We start from the raw sequence: 26,971 nt of genomic DNA on the forward strand, positions 1-26,971 counted from the left end.
TTTCCACTTTATTAACTACATTTCCTTTTGCTGTTTATTAATAATTATAATACTATTCATAATTTACATTATTTCACATTTTGCTCTTTAGGATTTCTTGCACTGTAGAATAGTTTATACCATATATCCAGCAGCTTTTATCATTAATTTATTTATGCTTTTAATGTTTTCATGTTCATTTCCAACATAAATGAATTTTAGGGAGTAATATCTACAAAGTGGGGGCTACACATTTAGGTGTAAAACAAACATAACTTTATTTTAAACGTATATACTGATTTGGGAAATTAGATTTGCCATACAAAATGTTCAAGAAAATTTGCTTGCAGAACAATCAAACTTATACAACATTTGACATTTTAGTGCAGATGTTCATTATGTCCTTATATCCCTAAAATAACCAATTGTACATAAAATAAAAAAGATTTCTTTGGCATCTTCAAACAAATGGCTTAGCCAGTTTTCATTGATTTGACTGATAACCAGTTTTGAAGAATTATCAATCTGTAAGTCCCAGGATATGCGGAAAAAATGCAAAGTTAGTTCTAAAAAGCTATTTTTTTCATTCTTTTTGTTGCTTTAATAACTTAACCACATGCAAAATGAAAAGCATTAAATATTTGGGGGAAATAAAACTCCTGAAAATAAATAGAAAGGATAATTTATCCAAAGATTTCTGTATATTAAATCTTGTTTTCATATTCTTAGGCTTACTAAAAAGCCAATTTTACTGATGTTGTTGAAATTATATTAAAGCTACTAATTGAATAATGTATTTTTCCTGTTTGAATAATAATACTGTATAGAAATTTTGATATATTCCTCACATGAGTCCCATTTTTTCAGTGCTAGCTATTTAAGCCTATAGCATTTAGTGCTATAAATCACCTCCTACTAGAATAAAATTATCCTGAACACATTTGCTGATACATCATTTAAAATGGCATTTTAATGGGTAAGAATGGATTCATAATGAAATATGCATTATATTTGATGTTGAGGAAACAACCTCAAATAGGTCTCATCATATTATGAATAGAGCGTGTGTGTGACTTCATCGCCAACACACTATAAGAAATCATAAAGCAAACATACCGTCTATTTCAGATAGAAAAGGTCACAGGTGAGCGTTGATCAAATTACCCCCTAGAGATTTACCAATGATAACTCTGTCTCTAATGCTTTTAATATGGGAAGTGAAGGAGGCTTGTCTATCTCTCCCCTCTATCTTTGCAATTTATGTTTTTCAATCTCATTCTTAACAGTATCCATTTTCACTTTGAAAGCTGTCCATTACAGTCCTCTTAAGGATGTGTAATGAAGCTCACACTATCAAAACCTCCTGCTAAAAGGAATTCTTTCCCTCCGCAATATGGCCTGTTCTTTGCCTTTCACAATATGCTCGATTCCCCTCACAGAACAAATTTTTAAAAAAATTCATTTTGTGTTAAACTGAACACAGTTTATGTTTAACATTGGTGATATCTAATAAGATACCACAAACGGCAGCCTCTGAAGATGGTGACACCTCTCCAGCCCAGCTGTGCCTGGAAGCCATCACTGTCAGTGAACACTATGACATTTGCGAGCCATATTCGAGGCTTTCTGTGGGTGATGCATTTACACACACATCTTAGTTTATGGACTTGGGACACCTTACTGGCTGCTCCCTTTCAGGCTTCTCTTTCTGTGTTGTGATGGATCTACGTATGGCCTGAGCACATGGCAGCCTGCAATTGCATTTATATTTCTCAGCTTCCTTATATCTAGATGGGACATGAGAAAGTTCTGGCTGAAGGCATGTTAGTGGAAAGCATGTACGCAACTTTCAGGATGTGTCCTAAAGAGAAGGATGGAGGTGAAAATAGTGTCCTGCTTTATTGAAAGTATTTCACTCTCCCTGTTCACTTCGTCTGAAATTCGGCTTCATATTACTAATCTGAATTCTTTTGTGGACCATTCTTAATCAAGCCTTAACGAATATGCGGTTCTATTTCATACAGGTATATCTTTTCAGCGCATGCAAAATACTAATTTATATAAGACTATTTACTATTTCTTTATTTAAGTAATTACTATTTATTTGTCCTGTTAGTCAACTGAGATGCCACCTGCCTTATTAGCAAAGAAATTAAGGATGTTCATCTTGAAGTGTTTCTTCTCCTTCATCTAACTAAGAACCCAGAGTGCTGTGGAATCAAAACAGAGACCGTGGAGGAATAGGTAGATAGGCTTCCACACCCTGGTGGACATGCTGGAGTCAGTCCTCCCGCCATTCCGGTCCTCTAACCCCTGCCCCTTCACTGTGATTCCTGGATGGGTTCCATCCTGATTCCTCAGGGTTAAGCCTCCCTTAGCACAGCGTTTCTGGAGATTTGAGATTTTAATCTCTTGTTTAATTGGTCCTCCCATCCAGTGGTCACCCCACATCCCCAAGGGGACTCAGCCAATGAGGTTGGTTGAGTGCCCACTTGTCCAGGGATTTGTTTCTTAGGGACCTAGAAGCACAATCCCCCTTCCCTCCTCAGTGAGTCACACTGGATGTTTAGGAAATTTCACTTCTGAATTCTCAAAACCTTAAGTGCCTATTACCTTCTTTCACTAAAAATCCCTCTAGCTTGCTCACCACCCCAAGGGAGGCTGCCTTATAAACTATATGGAGTCTACATTTCTGAGGGAGCAATTCAACAGCGACTTATTTTCTAAGAGCAATTTATTAGGTGCTTCCAAAGTGCCCAATTGTGTGGATGGTGGTAGGGGTGGGCGGAGCTATTGAGCTACTCTCACTGTTTCATGGTGATTTTCTGGCAGGGTGACTTTTGAAGAAAAAAAATAACAAAGCATATTAAATCTCTGGGAGGAGCACCACTCTACAAAAAGTGTATTTTAAATGTGATGTCTCCAGAATCCAAGGGAAAAACCATCTTAAAACTTAACCTCTTAAAACAGGGTGCGCTGTGTTGTACCTTCCTGTCCAACCCTGGAGCCCTGCTTTAGGTTACTACTCAGGCAAAGGCCAAACCATCATCTGTCTCCTAAGAAATCTCACCCATCAAAAGGAAAGACAAATTCTTTGCCCAGAGGAATCCATCTGCCCCCAGTCTCCATCTTGGGCTTCTCCAGTCTACATTTTTGAAGTCTGTATCCTCTGTGCATGGTGCATGGTGAGTTGCTGGAGGGACTTCGGCCTTCAGCATGACAGCCACTGATTCACTGATAGACAAATAACATAGCTTTTGCTTTTTCGGTGTGGTTGGCGGGAAGAGGCATCAGGTTGGGGAGCTATTGCTCCAAATCTCACAGCTTTGTCTAGAGTAAGCTTCCTTTCTTATTCTCCCTGCCAGGGGGAATGACGGATATCCCTGCATATCTTCCTTAGTTGTTCAATACAGTCATTGGAACACACACACACACACACACACACACACACAGCCTTTCACACTGACACATTTTAAATCTCCAAGGAAGTATAATTTAAGCCTATAAAAAGGAAGAAAATATTTTCCTAAATTCATCCTTCTCTCTATGGAATGAACATGCCAGATTACCATGCCGAAGAGCGTTTTGATTTTTTTTCTTATTACATCAGCCTTTTGCAGGTTGTGTCGATTTGGAGCCTTCATTTCGATCTCAGAAAGGAGCCTCCTGCCAGCACTCAGCCCTCTAAATATCCTCTCTCTAAGTTATATGAAGAGACACTTTCACACATCAACCCTGTTAAGGGCTCAGGTTTTTAAACTAGGGCCCTTATTCTGAATAAATATCAGAAGACTTAAGGAGAGGCCTATTTGTGTATTTTTTTGTTTTGTTTCTTTTTTCTTTTGGTTATAAGAAATATGAATTTCCCACATGTTCCAGCCTATTGCCATTGTCTTTTGTAGTATCCTATAGTATTTTTATGTTCCATAGCATTCTTGGGGTCTCGGCTGGAATCTCAGCTGATAGTAACATTGCTCTACCTTGATTCACCTTCTCCACCTAGTTGCATTTCCCTCAGGGATCTCTCAAGGAGCCCAGGTTGTTTGGGAAAGTCTATTGAGTTTTCCTGGCTCTGCTAGTATAATGTTTAATTTCACCCCAATCCACTTGTAACAACATCCTAAAATAATAATAAATAACTTTTCTTTCTTAGTTTTGATATTTTGTAGCATATATGTTCTAATCTGGTTGCTACATTGTAGTTTTTATGGATTTCTGTTTCAGGGTTAGAATTTTTTTATCCACAATAGGTTTGCTAACCTTAATTAAAAAAAAAATCCTTCCAGAGATTATGACCTTATGAAGGTAAAATTAGTTACTTTAATATCCAAAGTCTAATTAGAGCTTGGTGTGGGTGTATATATAGAGTTTCTAAAACAGGAACAATGTGAGATTTACTCAAAGACATGGAGAAAGTTTCCCAAAGAAAAGAACTATATAATGAAACCCTTATTTTATACCACAAGAGTACGAATGTTTTCACTAACATGATTATTTTTAGCATTTATCTTCATATAATTATCTAAAAAATTTAGGATAATTGCTATTCGTTGAATTGTATCCCCCTAAAAGATGTTGAAGTCCCAACGCCAGTGAGTCAGAATGTGACCCTATTTGGAAATAGGGTCTTTGCTGATGATCAATTAAGATGAGGTCATTAGGGTGGAACATCACCCCATGTGTCTAGTGTCCTCATAAAAAGGGGAAATTTGAACCCAAAGACATACAAGCACACAGGGAGAATGCCAAGCAGAAATGAAGGCAGAGATTTGAGTGATGCATCTACAAGACAAGGAGCGCCAAAGACTGCCAGCACTCCCCAGAAGCCGAAAGAAAAGGCCTGGAACAAACCCTCTCTCACAGCCTCAGAAGAAATCAACCTTTCTGACACCTTATCTTGGATATGTGGCTTCCAGAACCGCGAGACAATAAATTTCTGTTGTTTATGCCACCCAGTCTGTGGCACTTTGTTCCAGCAGCCCCCAGAAACTAATACAATAGCTCTGCATTTATTCCTTTAATTTAAACAATGAAAGTTACTTCATTCTGCAGCTGCCTCTTCCTAACTTAATCCTTGATCAAACATGGGCACGTCACAATACAGCTGTGTTCTGTACAAGATACCTGCATTCCTTTCTTTAATCAATAGATATTGCACATCCATACCTCATATTTTTCAAAGATTCCATTAATTTCAAGTGACTATAGGCTCACGATAAATTAATGTAATGCAAAACAAACAACAAGCAACCTATTTATATTCTTGCAGTCTGTTAGAAGTCGATATTTCAGTTAGTTTCATTTCAGTTTTCAAGGTGTTGGACTTTCGGAGGATAATGAAGAAAAGGTATTTGTTTCCATATTCTCTCAGTTATTTTTAAGATAATGTATTGTGTATAATTATGTTTTACAAGTTTATTGCAGATACAATATTTTAAAGCAATTAAAACACAAAATACAAACATATTCTCCTGATAACCACAAATTGTGATTTCATTATAACCCTGCATTACTGTGTATTGTTATTAAATATTAAATGATCAATTAAATGAATATGCTAAATACAAATCAAGGTACAAGCCACGAAAAATATGCTGAAGAATTAATGTATCAATTAATAATGCACTCATGCATTTAAAAATGCATAGGAATTAGCTAATTAGCTTTTCCCTAAATGCTTGCATTAACCTGAGTTAGATATTTAACAAATCACTTTGTTTCAGTGTTTTTGATCTGTACTATTTTAGTCTTCCAAATACATTTGTTAAGTCTAAAACTAAAGTAGTTTTCTAAAGTAACACCAGGGAAGAAAAGGGTTTAAATAGCCTACCAAGTAATATTTTTAAAATCTTTGATCAGACTGGCTCAATATCTCTATATACCTCCATTTCAAAAGTGCATGTAACTGTCAAGAAGGATAAGATTACATATCAGGTATTGTCATACTTCTGCCCTGTCTGGTGATGAGATCTTATCAAGGTGAAGCTCTTCAATTTCTTTCTCTCTCTCTCTCTCTCTTTTATTGTAAGTGGGAAATGCATTACAAGGTCCTTAGGCCATAAGCAATGTTTTATAAAAAAATAAAAAAGGAGAAAAAATAGTTTCTAGGTATTTTTTTTCAGGCTCATCAAACTCCATGTCTTTCCTTTAAAACCAAACCAAAGCAATCTGACCAATTCATGCATACAGGCATTGAGAAGATAAGAATCACTTGGTTGTCAGGGTTGTTGCTATTCAGCTTAAAGCATAACTTTTCAGCATAAGCATATTACATCTGATTATGGACTGAGTGGAAACACATTGTTATCCTCTTATCTCACGACTTCCATCATGAAAGTAAATCTGGTGATTTGTCTTAGAAGAGTCATTCATTCATGCTCATTTAGAGGGATGAAAGGACTTGAAAACTCAGCGTCGCATAGAAGTATTTGCTATAAGTAGCACAGCAATATAATTTTTAGTTGACAAATAGTTTTTCATTTTATCTATAGATCCCAGAATCACAGAGAAAGCCAGAAATTTGGGCATCAAGCCTACAAGTCCATGCTTCTCATTCCACCTATATTTTTATACAAGAATCAACTTCTTGGTTTCATTGGAGGGGGTCCCCGGGTTTGGAAAGAACCTCTAAAGGGGCTTTTATGTCAGATCACAAAGCTTGGACTTAATCATATGAGTCATAAAAAACCATTGAAAATATTTAAACAGAGAAATGGCTGGTCAGATGTGGGTATCAGATCCTTCAGGTGGCATCATGAAGGATGTCTTTAATTTGAGTGAAAGAATACAGTAGGGTATCCTGAAACAAATGATCAGAAAGAAACTTTCAAAATTAGACCTTTATATTACAGTAATAGTATTATCATATCCACCTGGTTCTGGATTTTTTCCAATTCCACACACATACTATTGTTTTACACTTTCCTTACTCACACTTTCCAAATATGTTCCTCCTTCTCTATTCCTAATTATTTCACACATTTTGTGGGGTCACACAACTAAAAAATATCATTTGTGTCAGATTACATCCTCTCCTCAATTTCCTACTTCCAATAAAATTCACAGATTGTATCCTTTCCATCTCTGCAATACATACACATTTCCAATTCCTCTGCTCCAATTCTGCTGTTTCTAGTCTATTGTAATAGACTCTGAATGTGTAAACCTCTTCCAAGTGCTTCCAACTCCAAGTCATTTCTAACATTGTTGCCAGGACTCAACTTTTTCTTTTTTCTCTAACTCACACTTATTATCCATTTCTTTACATTAAAAACTTTTATCATGTCCTAAAGATCCATTCTCCATTTGTCAACAGCATCCTATTCAATGGGTCCAGCTATTATACACACTAGTCTATCTTAGCAGACGTCAACCATTCCCAGACCATGTCATGGTACGCTTTACATCTCCATGCCCTTATCGTACCATTTCTTCTAGTTGACGTGCCCCTTCCTCCCTCCTCCACTTTGTAAAATAATTCTACACAGGGAAACTCAAAAGACATTTTTCACCTGAATCCTTCTGGTCCTTTCCAGTAAGCAGAAGGCAGAATAATGGCCCAGCAAAGATGCCCAAGCACTAATTGCCAAACATGTGAATATGTTAGGTTACACAGCAAAGGAGAATTAAGGTTGCTTGTGAAATTAAGGTTGCTAATCAGTTGACCTTGAGATGAGTAGATTATCCTGGATTATCTGAGTGGGACCAAGGTGATCACAAGAATCCTTAAAAGTCGAGAATGGAGGCAGAAGAAGGAGAGTCAAAGAGATGGCAGTGTGAGAAGATCTTGGCTCAATTTTGTTGGATTTTAAGATAGAGGAATGGGGCCACAAGGTAAGGAGTATGAGAAACTTTAGAAGCTGGAAAAGGCAAAGAAATGAATCCTCCTCCCAGAGGCTTCAAGAAAAAATGCAGTCCTGCTGACACTTTTATTTTAGCCCAGGGAGACCAATTTCAGAATTCTGACCTCCAAAACTATAAGATAATATGTTTGTGTTTTTTAACTCACTAAGCTTGTGATGATTTCTTACAGCAGACTATATACACAGTAAAACTAACATCTCTCTCTTTAAGGTGAGAAAAATATGCATATATATACTCTATGCCTGTCACTTGCCTGGGTGCTTTCCCTTGTCCCCTCATTTCAGTACATGTTATTATTCTTAGTTTAAAGATAAGAAAACTATTGCTCAGAAAGCATTAGTACTTTATCATTCTCATAAAATTAGGTGATAGAGCTTTTGATAGAGATGGATGAGAAATGGAGAAAGGGTACCAATCTGAGTTGATCTGGTTCTGAATCTGAGACTATTTCCTCCATACTATGCTGCCTCCCAATCACATTGCAGATTTTCCATTTACATTCTCTCATTCAGTGATCACAACTCCTGAGTTAAGTTTAGTGACCTTCTCGTGATCACGCAGCTGGTTGTTCTGACTCCAAAGACCATGGTCTTCCCACTGTGCTCTGTCACCAGCATATAGTACCAATACCTAAAAACTGGCTTGGAACCTATGGCACAGCTGCCTCACTTTGACAGAACTATACAGGGGAAAGCAAAGCACAGATCTGTTTCACAACATCTTTGATGGAAAATGGTTGAAAGAAACACCATTGGCATTTATTCCTCACTTCTCCATTATGAAGCTGGACTTTGAAATTTTTTAAAAACTGGCAAACTAATTTAATGGTTGCCCAAGTTTATTCTACTGGCTGTGAAACATTTTAATACAGCTGCTCAAACATTTTGGCAATATGCAATTTTGTGTCCTTCCTTTGGGTATATGTATTACAGATGTATCAGAAGGTCTTATCTGTTTTCTCTAGTAATCATTGTTCCATCCTCACTCTCACCTACCTTTTGAAAGGAGGGTGACACCTATAATAATTTGATAATATTTGTATTAAAATAAAGAACATAAAGGTGGGATAATTACCTATTCTATCCTCACTTTTTTACCCGTGACTTTCTTCCATTCATCTTTCTCAACATTCTTCAGTTCTCTGGATTATTCATTAGAATCACGTTTATTGAAAAATTACATCTACTGAATTGAAAACATTTTATTAGCTACAGCTAGAAAGGAGACATAATAGATATTTTTAATATTAACAGAAAAAGAATACGGAAGTAAATTTTTGAAAACTTTGTTATTTTTGGAGATACTTAGACTTTGAGAAATCCTGTCATTTCCAAGAATGAGAGTCATGTGGAGAGGAAATTCTATAATTCTAAATGAACTGAAAGTGCTAAAAAATGCCACAGTTAAAAAATGGAGCCTTGAAACTGCAGATTCCAACAGGTATACGCTCTCCCTAGCTTAATTCCAGTATGCCATTAAATTGTCCAAGATCTTAAGCAATGCTTACCCTTAGGAGTTTTACTGGAAGTTTTTCTGCAGGTTATATATAACTATGAGAATTGATGGACAATGGCTTCTTGAGGCAGCTATGGTCATGAAGCGTGAATTTTGATTTTTGGCTGGAAGAGAAGTTTCGCAATGAGTTCTCAAGATGCGAGAAAATAAAATTATGCAAAAATGCGGCTGAGTGGCATATCGTTTAAATCCAACTCAGATTGATTTTGACCCCTAATAGAAAGATGATCAGCCCCAATGTCTAAAGATACTGTTTACTTCGTATTATTTGTGGAACTCTAGAACAAACACTGCTATTTAAAGGAACAGGTTAATGTGTGTATTAAATTGGGGTAATAAAGAATATTATTTCCTTCCTTTTCTTTCTCAAAAAAATAAAATTAAAAATTCAGGTGGCTTTGGGATCCACAGAATTTGGGAGAAAGTCATTCTTCCCATTTCCACACAAGACACAGCATCTTCAGGCGCTTCAGAGATTGAAAAACATATTGCGGGAAACAGTACTCTCAGTGTGGAGTCTGTCCACTCACGAGGAGCCCATTTGCCCAGCGGCCGTGTGCCCTGTCAGGCTGCTTTCTGACCGGGAAACATTGAAATGGAGAGAACAGGAGGGCGGAGGTGGTGGCTATGGCTGAAAGATGCCTTTGGAATGACACATGAGAAAGCTCTTGTTTGTAGCTAGAGGGGAAATCCTAAATGTAGAGTAAAAAGTCAAATTGAGTCAAACAAGCTCGTAGTGAATTCAGTTTTGGAATGCTACCAAAATATCACAGAATGCTCTTCAATTCAATTCTATAGCAATTCGTACAGTTTTACTTTTTCTTTTTTCTACAAATAAAGAGATTATCAGTTGTCTCGTTGCTAAATAACAAAGGATAAAAATAAATAAATAAATAAAACCCTGGTAACACATTAGATTTCGTTGTAACATATTTGTATTTCCATTAATAAAACACAAAGAAAAGTCCACAGGTATTGTCTTTAGATGGGAAAGACATACAAGTTGTCACAAAATCCATGCTGGAGAATTAACTAGGGATGGGGAATCCTACATGTGTTGAGGGCTTGAGTGTGACAGAACGTGCCTACAGTTGCTACAGGTGTGAAATCTTCAAACCCTCTTTAAGGTAGATGCTATTATTCATCCAATTTTTCATAGAAAAAAATGAGATAATGAGAAATAAAATAACTGGTACAAAGCCCAGCATTTGGTAAGTCATAAAGCCAGGATTTTAACTGAACAAGCCTGGCTCATAAAGTTACTTATCTTACTTTATTTTGCAGCTTCTACAGGCCTTTAGCCAATGGTAAAAATTAAAATAAAATCTATGAGACAGATAACAGTAATCGTGCTTTGATGTTTCTATGATGGTCACATATACACAGTAACTAAAATCAATATTAAGCCTGACAATATTTTTAAATTATTTTGAATATATATATATATATATTCAAAAGAAGAGAAAACAGTATAACAGATCCCATGTAGCTTTCAGCCAATTTCAAAAATTATGGAATTATGGCCAATATTGTTTCAACACTACCCCCTTCCCACTCCCAGATTATTTTGAAGCAATTTCCAGACATCTGATCATATTTGGAGATGTAGTTAATGGGAAATTTCTACAGAGATCCAGGTGTGAGATATCTGGGAGTAAGAACAGAGGTTGGCAGACACTGTAAGGAACAAAAGAGCAAGGATTGCTGCTTCTGGGAGGATTTGGAAGGCTTGTAGACCAGAGGGCATATGGCAAAGTTGAGAATCACTGTGGCTGAGAGGGTCTGCTGGAGACCCCAGGGGCAGAAGCAGCTGGAAGTGACAATGTGAAGTCACTCAGGGATGACAAAAGAAGTGTTTATGCTCCACCAACAAATAAAACAATAACCATTCGGCAAATGATTTGGGCTAACAAAGCCATTAAGCCTCATTTCTCATAGACACAATCTTCTTACCCAAGGGTGGTCCTCCCACTGTGCGTCTTCAGATTAGCAGAACGCTGAAAAATGAACGCCCTGAACTGTCACTAAACTTCAGAAACTGAAACTGGCTACTGTTTAATAGCTAATGAGATACGTGCACACCTCGCAGGGCTTGTCATTTTTGCTTACTGCTGATTGCACTGGTAGAAATAAAGGTGGTAATGGTTATCTCTAAAATGCCTTCTGACACCTAGAACAAAATGAACTTGAGTACAAGGAAGGGTTTCACCTTTTACTGTTTCTGACACAAATTCGAGTGTTATACAGCAGGAAGTGTTTGATACTGTAATTTAAAATGGCAAAGGGAAGTGAGCGGTGAGATCCGCCTGAATGTGATATTCCCCTTGGACCTTACCATCCCAACATCATCATCTGAAACTGTCACATTGTGTGAGGTGCTAAATGGAGATTAAGGGGGGGCAAACATATTTTCACAGCAGGTTAAGTACATAGAGTCCTGGGAATAGAGACCATATTTAAAATAAGCCTGGGAAATCTATCTATTGATCTATCTATCTGGGCATCTGTTGTTCCCAGTATGCGGAGTGTACCCAGAACAAGTGGAAGGAGAAAACTGTTTTACATTTAGACACATTTAAACAAGAAGAATAAATAATATGTATATTTTTGAGAATTTGGGTTTGAAGTCTGATCGTTGTTCTTATGGCTAGAACATACTTTCTATATTAATGAGAGCATAACCATTTTCTATGTGAAAGAATTCAATAATGAAAACAACACAAAAGAAAACTGAAGAACCTTTTTTATTTCTAAAAAATAAAGTTTTTTAAGAAAAGTTTATTTTACAAAAGAAACTTTTTTGTTTTTAAAGCAATAAGCATAGCAACTATGGATCATAAAGAAGGTTAAAAACTGAAATGATAAGGATATTAAAGCATGCTAATACAACGTAGATTATTATAATGGCAACAGAAAAAAGATTATCACTATAGTACTCTGACAAGAAACTACCATATTTTTCATGTCAAACCAACTCTAAAATAAGCTCAGCATTCTAAGTTCAATATCTATTTTGAAAAGGGAAAGGAGGAAAATCAACATAAGGATGTGACATTAACTAAGGAAAATGTTTCTGTGAAATGCTTTAGAGAAGTGGTGCTTTATATTCAAGTTGTAAATATAAAATCTTTATTTTTTTCAGAGAAAAGAAGCATGAGAAAATTACACACTTAGATTTTAAAATCATTAGCAGATTAGGTTGAACACAATGTAGTTCCTGGTTAATAATCACTGATGATGAGATGATGACGATGATGACGATGATGATGGTGATGATGGTGATGATGATGACGATGATGATGACAATGTTGATAGTGGGGGTAGTGGTGGTAGAAGCAACCTGGATTTGGTAGGTGTATACAAGTCAGCACTTGTGGAAATAAATATATTTTATTATAGCTATTCCAGTTCTTGTGGTTCATCTATTAATGAATAAATTTAATTGAATTACACAATTAATAAATATTAATGGATTAAATTTATTTTATTGGTTTAAAAATTAAGGTAATGCTGTAGTATGATTGCTTCTACTTAATATTATTAATCTTCTTGGGAAATGTTATGTTGCTGAATTGAGCACTATACAAACATGGCACACGGGGAATAGATCATCGCATACTGTTCACACAAGACTGGGTTCATTATCCATGCTAAGAATACAAAAAGAAATGTCTTTGAAATGTAAGCTACTCGTTAGCTTATTTTTAGTTGTGATCTCACATGGGTAACTATGTGATCTTTGAGAATTTCACTGATGCAAAATATAGTGCTCGCCTTTGAAAGGCACTGCTGGGGCCAAGATAAATGAATTTTCACATAAATACCTGGGGAGCTCTGAAACTTATGTTAACAAGCAGAAATGCGTTATTTAGAGCTATATAACTCTCCAAGCCCAAAGAAGCTGCTACTAATTAGAAAGTTGAATGTCCATTAGGTTGAATGATTCTCAGTGAAAAAAATAGTTCTAATTTGATAATCTGATATTGTGTAATTGAACACATTACCGTTGTGATCCAATTTATCTTAATCTTCTAAAACATGTCCAGTGTTTAGGTAACAGAGAATAAAATATAGAGAAAACAAATATTTGGTTTACTGCTGATTTTATTATAGTTGTTTCATTTTACATGCTTTGCTAGTTTCCATACAAAAATAGGATTTGTGCACTATTAAAAGCTTTTTGGCAGCCAGAATTTCATGCCATAAAACATTTTCATCAAACTCTTTATCCTTCTCATTCATGTTACAAATCAATGACAGGCAGTCAAGAGACCAGGTTCGTCCATTCACGTGGGTGGTGATTCGCCACCCAGTTGTCTCTAAATCTGCTCTTACATGTGCTTTTAAATAGTATGTTCTGTGAAGTTAAGAGTAAATAATAAAGACAAAATTCACTTTGCTTCAATGTCTCACTTTTTTTTTAATGGGAAGTATTGATTTGGAGCCTGTCAACATCTTGAACAGTAATTAAATCTGTCTTCTCCATACTTGGAAGTCCTTTGATTAGCCAGAAAAGATAGCCACAACTTGAGAGTTTCTCCCCATAGATTCTAATTGTATGATTTTCTCCCTCCATTACCATTTACTTCTTTAACATAAATATTAAAGAAGAGAAAAAAAAGAAGACCTCCAACATGATGAGCTAAAAGTGTGTTCAAGTTTCAACAGAACAAAGCTCTTCTGGAGCTGAACTCAATATGAGGTAGATTCACCTCAAAATTCAAAGAATCTTATTATTGAAATTGCCAGAAAGACATAATTATAACATTGTCCTGTGGTATGAACCCTAAGCCAATTTCATAGTGAGACTCCATTGAAATATGTAATCAGATGTAAAATTCACCTTTTCAAGAGCAATTTCATTACTCTATTGGCACAGAAAAGATTTCTTTTTTTTTAAGCTACTATAGTATCTTACCTCAATTAGCAAAAATGACCTTTTTTATCATAATGGAGATTTTTAATATGAATACTTTATTTAATCAAGGGATAAATGAAAATTGTAAATCCCTTATCATTTTTATATATCTAATTTGAAAGATAGTATGACTGTAGTTCAATAGAATATGTTTTAATATTTTAAAAATATTTTTCTTTCTATTTGATTATAGCATTGCTGGAAGGACAATTAATTTTATGAGAAGCTGAGAGAGGACAGTAGTGTTAAGCTGTTTCTATATCCATCAGGAGGTTGTGCTGGGCCTTCTCAGCGAGGGATCTCCATCTTGGCACATCCATGTATTACCTGAAGAAGAGCCTTAGAATCCTACAGCTAACCCAAGCCCAGAGAAAACAATACATTTTAAATATGTTGCCCTATCACACAGTAATGGACATTATCTAAGAAAAAATCATTTTATTAAAATAGTGTTTGTCCAATGCATAATTTTCAAAACATAATACCTTTGTAATATCTTTACCTAGCAATTTGGACTTTTTGTGGCATTTCTTCTCTTGTGTCAAGAGTGTTTGATTTTAAATATATGCGGTAAGTCAAGGGGTAAGTAAGTGAAAGGAATCAGACAGACAGAAGTGCTTGCAACACGACAATCCTCTGTTTTAAGTTGGGAAAGACACCTGCTCAGAATCGACATCTACATTACCACATCTTCCCTTGTCCCCGCTCTTTCATATTAACCTTACAATGACCTGGCTGATGACCAAGGCCACTCAGACACCGCTCCAAAGTAAGGATTGCTTTTCATGTTGCCCTTGGCTCTACCTGTTCTAGAGTAGAGCACTGGAGGACAGAAGCTATGAGAACAGAGAGCACTGTGGGGGCACTCAAGGCCTCACTCCTTCCTTCTAGCCATATACCTGACCTCACTCCTTCCTTCTAGCCATATACCTGACCTCACTCTCAGAGGAGGCCAGAGGGAGCAACTCTGTTCTTCTATTTCAAATCTGAATAATTTATTGCCTTCCAGGAGATCTCAGGACATTAAAAAATGAGAAGTGTTCCTCCTTATTTATTTTCACAAAGAACAGGATAAAATTACTCTCTAGATATTGGATTTATATTGCTTTTACATAATTTCATGTATGGGCTCCCTAACTATAAATTTGATTCACAGAGACACTGAAACATGGGAACAATAAATATAAAGCTCTTGGGGAAGCAACATCAATATCACTTCTTAATTTCTCCTGTATGATTCGACCCGTGTGAGGTCCCCTTTAAGCCGTGATCCATTGAGGTATTTTCCCTACAGTAGAGTCACATAAACACATATTATGTTTATGATTTGCACAATAAATGTATTTAGTATTAATGTTGATAATCGCTCAAGAAGGGACAGTGTTGGAACTCTACATACAAACTCTCAAAACAGCTTTTGTCTTTTCCTTTTTTTCCCTCCAGTGGTAGGCAGACTACTGTTTCTTTGGATAAGCACCTGATTTGGTAGTGGCATGCATTTGTGACCTACTTGGCCCCCCAAATACTTGTCTTTAAAAGTAGAATCCCGTTTGGCTCTGTCAGCTGGTCACCTATGAGAGGCAGGCAGTAACTGAGCGTGACGGAGCGCGCGCAGCGTCACGCCTCCCATCTCAGGCTAACCCGGGGCAGAGCACGTTGAGGGAAATATTTCACGAATCAGCCCGACTGTTTGAATTGTTATTTCTCTCTCTTTCTCCCTTGTTCTTTCTCTCGCCTTCAACCTTACTCCCATTCTAACTCACTCCTTTTTTCTAAGAGCATGGAATCAATTTAAATGTTTATGTAATGTAGTATCACCATTCCCATATTTGAATATCAATCATGATTTCTCTTTACTGAATACTAGGTACCTACTAGGTGAGAAATCACAAATAATTTGTAAGTCACTAGGCTTAGATGTGTGCTTGTGAGAAAGTTTTCATACATTATTTAGTTTATCATCATAATATCATAGATAAGATATAATTAGACCTGTTTTCCAGGTGAGGAATCAGAGAATGTAAGCAACATTCCAAAGTTTGTAAGTGGTAGAGTTAATATTTATATTTGTTTTCGTTGTGTTTTTTCTTTTTTACAAATAACTTTTAAAAAAGTGTTAATGATGCCTTATTAATAAATTAATTCAGTAATATCAATGATATACTTTTTAAGAAAATACTTAAGTTCTGACTATGTGCCAAATATGTTTTAGATGTTAGATATATGGTTATCAAATAAACATATCTCTGTCTTTATATAATTTAAATTCTCTTGGTGCATAACAAATAAAAAACAATGAGTAAAACTATAATAAGTCAGGTTGTACAAGTTCTATGAAGAAAATAAAGGAGAGGAAAGGGGTACTAAGTGCTGGTGTGTGTGATGTGTTATTGAGGTGATGAGGAGGAAAATGAGCAAACACAAAATAATGAGGGAGGAGCCATCTTTGGAAAGACGGTCTCCTGCAGAGCAGGTAGCCAGTACACGGGCCCTGAGTGGGAGCGGGCTTAGCGTGTTTGTGGAACAGCTTGAAGAAAGAGCGGATGGAAAACTGTGCTGAAAGGAGAGAGTGGAAGGAGACGGGGTCAGAAGACAATGGAAGGCCACTGGAATGCCTTTTGCTTCTACACTGAATGAGCAAGGAGACCACTAGAAGGCTATGAGCAGAAAAGTGATAGCCTTTCCATTTTGAAAGAATAACTCTGGGTCCATTGCTGAAAACTGGCTATTGGGAACGAAGGGTGAAACCAAGGAGAAGACGCAGGATGCTATGTCAGTAACTCAGGCAAGAAATGATGGTTTCCTGGACCAAAGCAAGGTTGAAGGACCAATGAAGCAGAAAAGACATTAAGATACTCAGGGGGCAGATGTTGGAAGGATTGTCCATGTGATTTTTAAATCACCTAAAATTTGGCAGGATTAATAATAATGGATGAGACATTAATGCAAGTAATGCATTTTGAAGGGATGAGGGAAAGGAGGCCAGAGGGCTATAGAGAATTGTAACAAGATAACAAATAGTCACCAGTCTGACGGCCTGAGCTCATGTTGGCAGCTCCTAGAGAACATGGAACTATTTGCCCTCTTCCTTTCTTTCCTATTTTCAGCCCTATGACAGGAAGCTCTCAGACTCCTGCAGTTCATACGTCTCTACCATCATTTTACGAGGACTTTCTGTCTAGATGACCAATTCTTATAACCTGATTTTCCCATTGCCTGAACTTTCCTTTCCATTCACTTTTCTTTTCACTTGGCAAAATTTCTGCCCATATCCTTTCTATTTCCTGCAATTTTACTCTCCTTGCTTTATACTGAAGAGATATATGTCTCTCCTGGTAATGTCTTTCTTGTAGTAGTTACTTTCTTCTGGGCTTGTTTCTGCACAATATATTATACTTATTTTCATTGCAGTCAACGTGCTTTTTTTCCTCTGCACAAGTTCTGTTTTCTACAAAAAGACCTACCCTCAGATTCTTAATTATTTATTCAAATAGTAATAAATCAGAGAATGCCAATGAGGCAGAAATTGCTGCTGATGGGTTAGGGGGTAAATATGTAATTTAGATTTTTTTGCCCATTTTCCCCCAAGACCCTGTCTTCCCTCCAAGTCTACAATAGCTCTACTTGTATTACATATCCAGTCAAATTGCAGTCTTTTCAAGTTCATTCCAGGCGGCCTGAATCATCTTCCTCTGCGTATATTTTCCTTTACCTCCCCTTTTCCCAATACTCTTCAAAAAGATATATCAAACATTTACATTTTCATTTAAAATAAAATTTAAGGATTTAAGTAAACTAGGCTCATTTACATTATGGAAAAAATACCATAAATCTTGTTTTATGAGGATGATAAATTACCAAAAGTAAAAGGTAACCAAGTGATTGTTATTTTCTAACTTGATTTGTGATTTGAGGACGGTGTCTTCACATCTCTAGGACTTGGCTTCTTCATGTATAAAATGTGTGACATTGGAAGAACATATCCCTTGTTTCCCAGGTTTCATTGAGGATGGAGGGCTGCTGATCACCTATCTACCAGCAAAAGCTGAGAATACGTTGATTCCATCTCATTAACCTACGTACTAGCTCTGCCTCAAAAGACAGAGAGCAGCTTAACTGAATGGACAGCCTTTGTCTGGTGGATCTCCTTGGCCAGTGTGGTGATATCAGCACCAATTCCGACTTCCTGTGTCCTCCATCTCTAACTTTCATCTACTCTTTGCTCCACTCTACAAGCCCTACACTCCCTCCAAGGCAGGATATCCCCCTGGCCACAAGCTCTCTCTAGCCTCCTGGCCACTGGGGATCCTCTCTGCTGACTCTGCTCTCTCTACAGATTGGTTCCCAAATTCTAGATGCAGGATGCAAGTAGAAAGTGCCTCTCTGGCTTCAGATTCAAGTCAAATTCACCAATTTTCTTGATACCAGAGAGGCTTTATTCTGAGGCAGAATTTTAACTTCATATTTGGCCGTTAGGAAAGCTGTATTTTTGTAACAAGTGAATCTGTAATACTCCTGTGTACAATAGGAGGACAAAGTCCCAAGTAGATAGAACAGTTCCTAAGGTACTGTGTTATTCTGATCAGGAGACATCTCTGGTTTGGACCAGGGAGGATTTGATCCGTGTGGCTTAGAAGTTTGCTTTATAGACCTAATCAAGGATCACTAGTTGTCTTGACAAATTTTTGTTTTGTTTTGTTTTTAAATGAACTTTTAAAAAATTCTAGAACAGTTTTAATGTTACAGAAAACTTGTGAAGATAGTACAGATTTACCATATCCCCCCCAACCCAATTCCCCTATTAACATCTTAAATTAATATGGTTCAATTATTACAATTAATGAACCAATATTGATACATTTTCATTGACTAAATCCATACTTTACTCAGATTTTCTTAGTTATTACCAGGATACCACATTATATTTATTAGTCATGTCTCCTTGGGTGCCTTTGAGCTATAAGAATTTCTCAGACTTTGCTTGTGTTTTGGTGACCTTGACAGTTTTGAGGAGTACTGGTCAGGTATTTTGTAGAATGTCCCTCAATTGGGATTTGTCAAGTGTATTTCTCATGATTAAAATGGGGATACTTTTTTTGGTAGGAAGAGCATGGAGGTAAAGTGCCATTCTCCTCACATCACATCAAGGGTATATACTATCGGCCTGACTTATCTCTAAAGATGTTGACCTTGATTACCTGGCTGAGGTAGCTTTTGTCAGGTTTCTCCACTATAAAGCTACTCTTTTTCCCTCTTTTTGTACTATTCTCTTAGAAAGGAAGTTGCTATGTACAGCCCACGCTTAAGGAGGGAGGTGTTATGGTTCATCTCCTTGAGAGTGAAGTATCTATACACATTATTTGGAATTCTCTGCACAGGTTTGTCTTTTATCCTCATTGTTTATATATCCAAAGGATTATTTATTTCAGTATGTACATTTAAATCTTTATTGGGTTATAAACTTTATATGTTGTTACTCAAAATGTTCTACTTTTATCTCATTAGGAGTCCTTTCAGTTGGTTTCTGTGTTCCTTTGCCTTACCACGTACGTATAGGTTTTAATAATGCTTCGTTAATTTTGGCACTAAGAGATCCTCTGGGGTCATATTGTGCATTTCCTGTCCCAGTTCTAGAATCAACCATTTCACCAAGGAGACCAAGTACCTTTTCTTGGAGAATGATATTAGAAAGCAAGATCTGAACACCGGGAGTACTCTTTGCTACTCAGTTGTTATTACTCTTAGAGGCTAAATGAAGGCAAAATCAAATATTTTCTATTTTTCTTGTTCTTAATTGATCTTATAGACAACTTTTGTTGAAAGTAATCATATCAGTGTGTCAGGTGGTTATAGCATATGGATAAATTAAATGAATAACAGGAATGTTATAAGGGATGGGAGGGAGGAAATGGGAATACTATGTTATAAGGTATCTTCACTACCCATGAAGTGGTTTAGTATTATTTGAAAGCAGACCTTGATTACTTATAAACATATATTGAAAACTCAATGGCAACGATGAAAACATTTTTAAAGATGTATAATTTAGATGTTAAAAAAGGATAAAACTGGAATGATAGAAACTACTCAATTAAAACCTGAGAAGGCAGACAAAGAGAGGAAGGAAAAAACAAAACAAGTGCAACAAATAGAAAACAGTTACAAACATATGGATATTAGTTGAGTGGATATTAACTCAACTATATCCACAATCATTGTAAATAGTCTAACTACAATAGTTAAAAGACAGAAAGTGGATTAAAAAAACAAGACTCAACTATACGTTGTCTACAAGAAAAAATATAAAGGCACAGACACAGATAGGCTGGATGTAATAGGATGGAGTAAGGTAAACAATACCAACACAAAATGTAATGTGATATTCTGTTTAGAATCCTGAGACAGAAAAATGACGTTTGGTAAAAACTAAGGAAGTCTGAATGAAGTATAAACATTGGTTAAAAATAATGTAACAATGTTGGGTCACAACTTTTAACAAATGTACCATACTACTGACAGATGTTAATAACAAGGGAGATTACTTGTAGTGGAGTGAACTTTCTCTACTATCTTGGTGACTTTTCTGTAATCCAAACCTTTTCTGACATAAATGTTTATTAAAAAATACTGCCAGAAAGTCGGCTTATTAAATTATGATTTCTAACAATTAGTACCTTATAAGGTCAGGTAGAACTGTATATCTGATAATCAGACCTTTCTTATAAATAGAGCATGTTGTGTTTTGCATAGGCTTTTATTTTTTACTACAAATGTAAAAATATATCGTTATTTAAAAACACTTAATTACTAAAATTCACATAGAAAATTATGCCCTTTACTATACTAAAAGCTAACTTTGATGCATCTGAAGAATTCTGACGCTTCTGAACACAGAAGCACATCTATATCCTGCTCTCATGATCAGCACAAAGCCTGAAGTTCAAATGTGAGGATAACCAGAGACTTGCCAGCTTATTTTATGTTTGAGTGATGCAAATTTTTAATAATTACAAGACTCAGGACTCAAAATCTGATAGAAAAGTGGGAAAAAAGTTGTGAAAAAACAGTTCACTAAAAGAAGTAAAAAGTAACCTGCATATCTGTGGGAAAAGTTCAGTCACTCATAGCTACAGGAATGCAAATTAACACAACACTAAGATGCTATTTCTCACTTAATAAAGCATGACAATACACTCTGTTGGAGAGACTGTGGGGAAAGAGGTGAGTTCACATATTGCTTGTAGGCATCACACAGGCATGACGTTCCTGGAGGGAAATTTGTCAATACAGAAACTACAAATGCACTTCTATTTTAACCCATCAATTCCACTTCTAAGAATCTATCCCAAGCATATACTTCCAATAATACAAAAATATACATGCACAAGTTTACTCATTATAATATTGTTTGTAATTGCAATATACTAGAAGCAATCTAAATACAAATGCACAGGGGAGTAGTTAAATAAATTTTGGTACATCCAGGAATGGAATACTATGCACCTATAAAAAAGAACGAGAAGATATGAATGAACTGCTATGGTGTGATTTCCAGAATATGCTATTAAGTGAAGTCAAGCAAAATGTGAAGAGTATCTATAATATGCTACCTTTATTTTAAGAAAGAAAGGAGTTTAAGAGAATATACATTTTTCTGAAAGATAAATATAGGAGGGATAAACTGGAAAGTGAAATGATTGGTTACATACAAAAGAGGGAGGAGTGGGAAGTGTGGAAGAGGAGGAAATGGATACTAAAATAAGAGAATGAGAGTTTAAAACTTCATTTCTCAATTTCTCATTGAGAAACTAGATATTTGCATAGTCTCCAAAATATGTACTAAAAAAGGGATAAAAGGGAAAATAGTAAATTTATAGTGGAGAAACGCAGCAGACACTAATTTTTCAAGTGGGAAAATTAAAACGCTCCAGAAATTTAAGTTGTTCCTCAAGTCCTAGCCCCACTCTACACTAGCTGATTGTTCTCTGAGGTACTGAAGACAGACAGGAGAAGGTGTTCAGCTGGACTGGAATTTTAGGCATGTGCTCGGGAGCCCAGCAGCACCAGGCACACTACATCACCTCTAAGAGCCTCAGTTTAGCTGTCTTGAGCACTAAGCAGTAAGACTAATCTCCAAGGGTCCTTGCCAACATTAAATGAGATAATATGAGAGCCCTTTTCTTGTGTAACTTTGACAGTGCTATGGAGCGCCAAGGTACTCAGTGCTGTACATATATTTAGTCATTTCATTCTCACAATAACCCTCTGAGCTAGGTCCTGTCATTGGTACCTACATTTAACAGACGAGGAGAATGAAGGTCAGAGAATTGAAATAACTTGCTCAAGGTTAGAAGACAACTCTAGAGGTGGCGGGGTGAGGGGGAGGATGTGGCGGAGACAAACAAAAGGTTTCCAACCAATGGCATTTTGATTCCACAGCTTGTGCTCAAAATTACCACTGAGGCTAGCACATCATAGGTGCTCAATAAACGCTTACACTTTGAAGCAGTACAGATTAATGATTAAGAACATGAGACTCTGGAGACAGAATCATTGGGTTTGCATCCCAGCTCTGCCACTGATTCGCCGTGTGACTACGGTCAAGTTACTTAACTATTCTGGGCTTAGTGTCTTCATCTGAAAGAGTAGTATAAGAAAGAGTGCCCAATTAACAGGGCTGCTATGAGAATTAAATTAGTTAATATATATCAAGACCACTTAGAACTTGCCTTCTAGATTCTGTTGCCTATATACTAGGTACCAACATATGTATTATTACTTTTAGTGTTTCTACTTTTACCTTCATTCACATATTAATTTATTTATACTTCTCTTGAGTGAAATAAATCCAATAACACAATATGAATTAAATAATTGCCTGAGATACTCTTCAGTGCTATTGGCCAAATGTTTCTGACCCTCAGCCTTCTGGGCACATTTTGGAACTCTACCTTCTGGCCCTCTTGCGGGGAGCACATGACTGATTCTGGCCAATGAGCTGCCAGTAAAGCATTAGTCTGTAGTATTTAATTGGCAATGAAATACCTTTCTTCTGTGGTCCAGTAACCAACTGCTTGATTTCCCTGAGATCCTGAGTGACTACAAAGGATAGAGCTCCTGCTGCCTTACAAGACAAATAGCACATTAGTGAGAACTAAATCTTTTTTTGTTTAAGCCAGTAAAATTTCAGGGTTGTTTCAGCATCCTAACCAATCTCCCTCTTGACTGAATCATTGCGGGATTGAATTGTTAAACTTGGCAAAACCTAGCCTAATCTGAATGATATGTTTAACAAACCAGAGGAAAGATAAACCTCACCATAAGAAAGCAACATTGCTAAAATTTGTTTCAGCATAGATGAGAGTAGCTACAATCTGCACATTATGCTCTAAAAGACCACATTCATTTACAGTGCAATTGCCCATTAGGAAAACAGAAATGTATCGCTGGATGAGCTTTGGGACAAATATGTAAACTAAGCTCACACACAGGTTCATTGAATTTCAAGGCGTATAAACAGTACAGAGCAATGCAAGAATTCAGAGAAGCAGGAGGCCAAGGTGTGGAAACATAACTTTGAAACCCACCTGAATGCTGACAGTCAGCTCTGCGCCTCTCGGAGCTGGAATCTTGTGTTGGGGTTGATCTCTTCTCTCTTCTCTGCTTTATATCTGCGTGATATAAACTGACACTGAGATGTCAAGGTGCAAACTGCAAACCAGCCTGACTGTTTCGAAATTCACAAATGCAGAACTGTATCAATAATAAAGTATATATTTATATTTTCAGTCATAGCATAGTGTTTGCATTTAGAATGCTGTTGCAAGTCAAGAGGCTTAATATATAACTTCCATTTTACTGAACACACACACACACACACACACATACACACATGTGATCTTTGGTTCATACGATTGTGGGGTAATACGGAAAAGTACTTTTGTCCCAAATTAATCACATCTTATTACCGTTATATTTGTTAATACCTGGCTTTAGAACTTAATGAATATGAATTTTGTGTGTGTGTGTGAGGAAGATTGGCCCTGAGCTAACATCTGCCAATCCTCCTCTTTTTGCTGAGGAAGACTGACCCTGGGCTAACATCCATGCCCATCTTCCTCCACTTTATATGGGAGGCCGCCACAGCATGGCCTGCCAAGCAGTGCATCGGTGTGCACCAGGGATGTGAACCGGCGAACCCCAGGCCGCCACAGAGGAGTACACGCATACAACTCCTTGCACCACCAGGCAAGCCCCCTGAATATGTATTTTTAAAATAACTTTAAGTTACTCTGCACTTACTCCAAAATTGCTTTCTATTAGAAAGCTCTGTATGCTGTAATGGGTTAGTCCAATAATATTTTTAGTGAGTATGATGAAATACTAACCTCTGTTAATGGGGGCTATGGCCACAGCTATAAGAAATCATGTGCTAACACCTATGTGTGTCCTATCAGGTCAGTTACATGAAGCAAAATGAAAGCTACTTTACCACAGGCATTTAAAAACCATATACCAGTGGTGGATTAGAGGTCTGTGAATGAGGAACCCAACTTTCTCCACTGGGGAACATAGATCTTATTTACTTTTTTGGTACATAAGCCTTGGGAGTCCTTTCTGATTCCAACCTAAATCTTCTTAGTATGACTTTCCAAAAATTCTACCGGAGCCATTCTTGAATTCTCTTGGTCAATAAAATGCACTAGCACCATACTTCAGGTCAGAAAATTTCAATCCTATCTCTAAATTTACCATTAATTAGTTGAATGGCCATCAATTTATGAAAACCTCTCAGGACTTCAGTTTCTTTCTCTATAAAATGAGGGTTTAGATAAGATAATTGCTAAGGACACATCAGGCTCTGATGTTGTGAAACTTTGTTCCGGGGTCTCCAGTTTGGTGTATAAATGGCTGTACTCTGAACAGTGGTGGTTTTCCTTCACTATTAGTCTTCACTTTCCACCAGCTGTACATTCGATTCAATGTCCTCTTGATCAGAGTTCTTGGTTAAAAAGAGATTTGCAGAAGGCATTTTGCCAAACCTTGCTGAGGACGATGATCTCAGGAACACACTCCGAGTGACCTGATAGCAAAGACTTAGATCCTGTGGCTAATACAACGAGCACCACATCCTGCGCAGACTTGAGCCAGCAATTCAGAAGGGGATGAGCAGGACCCAAGCAATGCAAAGAAGGAGATCAAGGTGTGACTACAACAAGTGTGCTCTTAGTCGTATGCTTCCTAAGGAGAAGGAATCAGAAATTTGTAGCAGAAACACACAGCACATCCTTTATTATTTCTTGCCCACATTCCTCGTTAATTTTAACTATGTAATAGACTGTATATAATTCTCAATTTGTACTGTGGCTTTAGTCATCCTCAATTAATCAATGTACTCTTCTTTCCAGTTGCACACTTGTCATGTCTAATATCTGCTCTCTGGTTCCTACCATCACCAGAATTTAGCTCTTCGTCAATTCTTGTCCAAACTACAAAGAGATTATTTTAATTGTTCTTCCTTTCTAGCTGTCCTCCATGTTGTTGACATTCACAATGCTAAAGTGCAACATACACGTTATTTTCCAGATTAAAACATTAAATGAATTTTTGGACTTAAGGTTTATATAAATTACCTGTGGAGTAGCTTCTGCATGTCTTCTCATCTCCATTTTTTACTACTCTCACCCCACACCTATGGTCATGTCATACTGGATTATGCGAATCCTCCTCCTTTCTATCAACATCTTTGACTGATAACTTGTCTGGGTCTTTGATCATGATGTTCCCTCTGCCCAGAATGCCCTCCCTTCCCTGTGCACAGGCATCATTCAGGATGAAGCCATGAATGTCATTCTCTTTGCTAAGAATCTTTTTCTGTTTATCTGAGATTTTTTTCTATTTCCCCTTTTATAGCCAATGTTATATCAACATACATGTCTGTCACAGCACTTTCATTTTTATAGCTCATATATGCTTATTAGACCTTATCTCTAAGTCCCCAGAGATAAGAATCTATTCTTTACAAAAATGTTTTTGCATTCCTATCACACAAAAAAATACCTGACACGTATCAGGGTCTCACAATTGTTGAATGAATTTAATAAATATATTACGTTTAGGAAACTATAAGTTAAATAGTTAATTCAGCTTGGGGACATATGGGGATATAAATCAAATTCTCTGATCCAGAGTGGCTAAATTAGGAAAGTGTTATTACACTGCACACTCCCTGACACATTTCTCTCTGGGTGTGCTCCGTGTTACATGTACTCTAACGAGGTAGGTACACTGACCTGCCTTTAATCAGGATGTTTATAGTAGGAAAGGTAAGACACGTGCAGTGTGAGATGGAGTGGACCTAAGATCTGCAATGAGAAACTATATTAAAATCCTGGCTTTCTACATACTATTTTTTGTGTCCTTCATTTAGTCATAACTTTACTAAGTATTAGTTTTTTTATCCAACTTCTGATAATACCCAAACAGTAATACAGACATGAAAATTAAAAAAATAACATTAACAGGAGGTTTGCCATTCCTTAGTTACTAAAAAATAGTAAATACTACTTCTATAAATTATTAAAACAAGTTAGAATATAGTGTGTGCTCTAAATAAGAAATAGAATGCAAAAGAGAGAGGAGTTGAAATAACAATATGCAATCATTTTGCTTATCATTCTTTCTTTCTTCTGCCTA

This window comes from Diceros bicornis, chromosome 9 (genome assembly GCF_020826845.1).
Source record: "Diceros bicornis minor isolate mBicDic1 chromosome 9, mDicBic1.mat.cur, whole genome shotgun sequence".
Classification (NCBI taxonomy): Eukaryota; Metazoa; Chordata; class Mammalia; order Perissodactyla; family Rhinocerotidae; genus Diceros; species Diceros bicornis.